Below are 3,579 nucleotides of genomic sequence, written 5' to 3'. Positions count from 1 at the left end.
CCGCCTCCCGGATTTTCGCCATTCTCCTGCCTCAGCCTCCAGAGTAGCTGGGACTACAGGCGCCCACCACCTCACCCGGCTAGTTTTTTGTATTTTTTAGTAGAGACGGGGTTTCACCGTGTTAGCCAGGATGGTCTCGATCTCCTGACCTCGTGATCCGCCCGTCTCGGCCTCCCAAAGTGCTGGGATTACAGGCTTGAGCCACCGCGCCCGGCCCTATTTTTTTATTTTTATTTTTTTTCATGATTAAGGGATATATAAATACATTTATTGGTAGTATTCCTGAATGATAAATGCAGAGAACAGAATACAAAGATATCAGCACATAAAAGGAACCATTAATCTTCAAAAATGCTATATACTTACATTTTGACTAATTTTGCATATTTGTTTAGCTTTACAAACAAATGTAAAGCAAAGTTTTCTTCCGAATATACTTCAAATTTGAATTGTAGTGTTCTCCATTCTAAAGCCAGCTGTTTTTTGCTGTATTTACACCAACTATGATTTACTTTGTTTGTGTCTAACCTAAAAGCAAGACTCTGCAAGCTGATCCTGAAGCAGCCAGTTACTCAGGAATTTTACAACAGCTATTAGAGAGAGGATAAAGCCACATGAAAGAGCGAGCCTCAATACTATATATATAGATACAAGAGAAAACTCCAAGAAGCTAAAAGAATCACAGAAATACCAATTCTATTCTAAAGCATAATTTCTAATTCTAGCAGCAATTCAATTAGCAATAGCTTAGGTGCCTGTATTCCAAAAAACAAAACCATTAGTTCTTTCACTACAATTTCCTGACTTTACCCAATGAATAATTATCAAGCCTTCATATTCTTTTTTAATAACTCAAGAACATAATTCATACATTACAGGATCATTAACAAAAGAGGCCTTCAAATATACTGCTGAAAGCTGCAATATAGTTTGAGGGCCAGATTTCAATTTACATAATATTACCATTCATAAAGAGTTTATGACACCCAGTACAATACTGTTCAGCACTGTTAACTCAGAAATGCTCCATCCATTCTTGCCATCAGAGAATTACAGATATGGATGGGATTGTTAAAAGTCTAACAGGGCCTCTAAATAGGACTGCACATGAAATAATTACGAACTATGATAAAACTGTGACAACACAGCTAGCTTATAGAACTGAGTTTTTCACTATAATAGCACTACAGATTTATGACAGTTAAATATCAGAATTATTTTTCCCTGTTAACTATTTAGTAGAAAAAGGATTTTCTGGCTGTAATTCTGATGAATGGTTATCTCTGATGAATAGGGTACTAGGGAAAATTGGAAAGTGAACAAAATGAACTCATTTATTTTTCACAGATATTAACGAGCAAAGCAGTTTACAAAAAATCAAAAATTAACCTAAAAACAAATAAATATAAGATCAAATCACTCACCTTTGAACAAAATATAGCTCATTTTCAAAAGTTTTGTTTGGTTTGTGACTAGACTTAAAAATACTAAAATAAGCCGAATAGATTCTAACAATACTGATTTGCTACACAAGATTTGAAGAAAGTACTTCAAGTTTTAAATTATCTCTTATCCCTAGAGACAGTAAATAAAAAGTGGCTCTTGCAAAAATAAATGAAAACAAAACCACCAACAAAAACTAATCATATAAGATACTGTTTTTCTTTTTGCATACTTCAATTGGTCCTATATTAGGATAAGGTTTTGATAGCAAGGACTTCCTAGCCTCTTCCTTTATCTTCTATTCTCTAGTCATTTCTATGTTTTTATCAAACAAGGCTATGTGTAGGTTTTCCTACAAAGTCAGGTTGAGTCAGAGGTAGCGTTAGGATGCAATATACTTGATCATAGTATGCAGTTAGTTCAAATGAACACATCATTATCTAAAAGGATTACAATAATTAAAAATGCAAAAAGAAACATGTACCGCCCTCACTGCTTTGCACTAAGAAAAATTCTGAGAAACCGAGAACAAACATTGGAAGCCAGGAAATAGGCAATTAATTGCCTCATCTTCCATGAGCTCCTTTAATGCACCAGTTCAGGCTGGTTTTCCACAAAGGGCAGCACCCCGCTCACATAATAGGCAATGCCAAGAGACAGCAAAGCAATGACGAAGATCAAAAGCAACACTCTCCAGAAGCCCAGATCCTCCACAAACTCCTGCCACGTGGTTCGGAAGCTGGAAAGGACTCCTTCACCTTGCCGCAGGTTGGGATTGAGGAGTGAATGGCTTTCCATAGCACTTTCACTCTCAGCTGTCTGCATGGTCTCCAGTTTCGAGTGGGTTCCTCTGTTAAATCCTTTTACCTCCTGTTCTTCCAAAGATTCCAGCAATTGGATGACATCTTTATTTACTCCTCTGCGCTTTGCCAGAACTAAAGGGGTAGCACCTTGATGATTGCAAATATCAATTTTGAGTCCATTGGAAACCAAAAACTGGATAGTATCCACATGGCCACAGAGGTGAAGAGCCGTGTTTCCTTGATAATCTGTGGCCAGAAGATCAGCACCGAATTTATGCAGTAACTGGCAGATGTCTACATTTCCTCGAGCTGCTGCAAGGTGAAGGCCTGTTCTGCCCCTGCTGTCACGAATATTTGGGTCAAAGCCACTTTCCAAAAGCCGCTTGGAATAATTAAAGTCCCCATCAATACAGGCTTGTAGCAAGGGCACGTTAGTCTGAGAAGAATCATTTACAAAAACATACGACATTGTTCTGATGTGGTGGATGGAACACGCCTGCGACTCCAACGAGCAGCGGCGACAGCAGCAGCTTCCCAGAGGTGGTCGATAATGTGTTTTTAAGGGTCAGTACTACAAAAACTTTGAGGAGAAGCTAGAATGAGAGGTGGTTCTTTTGTTGCTATTTTAAGTATGAGTTTGGAAATGAGAAAGAATATGCGATATGATTATCTGCAACCGACTCTCATATCTAGAACATAAGTTTTAAAAAATTAATTATTTATATCTATCTATATCTATCTATCTAAATATATATAGATTTTTTTCAAGGCAGGGTCTTGCTCTGTCACCCAGGTAGGAGTACAGTGGTGCAATCTTGGCTCATTGCAACCTCCACCTCCTGGGCTCAAGTAATCCTCTTACCTAAGCCTCATGAGTAGCTGGGACTACAGACATATGCCACCACACCCAGCTAATTTTTAAAAATATATATTTTTAATTATTTGTATCTTTGACAACATAAAAAATCTTATTTTATGATAAGATTTGCCGCTAAAAACCACTATGCAAAATAGTGGTTTCTGTAAAAAATTTAATGCTTAATATTTTTTATGTTACTTGACATTCCCAGAATACATGCCTGTTTAAGTCTCAGTTATGAGGAGACTATAAAATTCAATGTTTTGACATATTAAATCATCCTCTCATCACAACAACATAGAGATGAGGAAAATGCAGCCAGAATGCTTCATGCCTCTCTTTGAGCTAGGTAGCAGCACATGGAGGGTCTGCCTTTAGACAACAGTTTTTCCCACAACGATGTGGACAGTAAGATATCAAGTTATTAGGAACTCTCAAACTTAGATTTGTTAATAATCAACAATCACAAACATT

At 37.2% G+C, this 3,579-nt stretch overlaps 1 pseudogene across 1 annotated transcript; it reads right to left on the bottom strand.

Moving 5' to 3' along the window:
- Nucleotides 1-246: 246 nt before the first annotated feature.
- LOC111545239 lies at nucleotides 247-2,785 on the bottom strand (annotated as a pseudogene). Its single transcript, XR_002732378.1, has one exon. The product of XR_002732378.1 is annotated as an ankyrin repeat domain-containing protein 46 pseudogene (transcript).
- Nucleotides 2,786-3,579: the final 794 nt, after the last annotated feature.

The sequence above is a fragment of the Piliocolobus tephrosceles genome, chromosome 1, assembly GCF_002776525.5.
Source record: "Piliocolobus tephrosceles isolate RC106 chromosome 1, ASM277652v3, whole genome shotgun sequence".
NCBI lineage: Eukaryota > Metazoa > Chordata > Mammalia > Primates > Cercopithecidae > Piliocolobus > Piliocolobus tephrosceles.
This window is presented reverse-complemented; position numbering and strand designations above follow the sequence as displayed.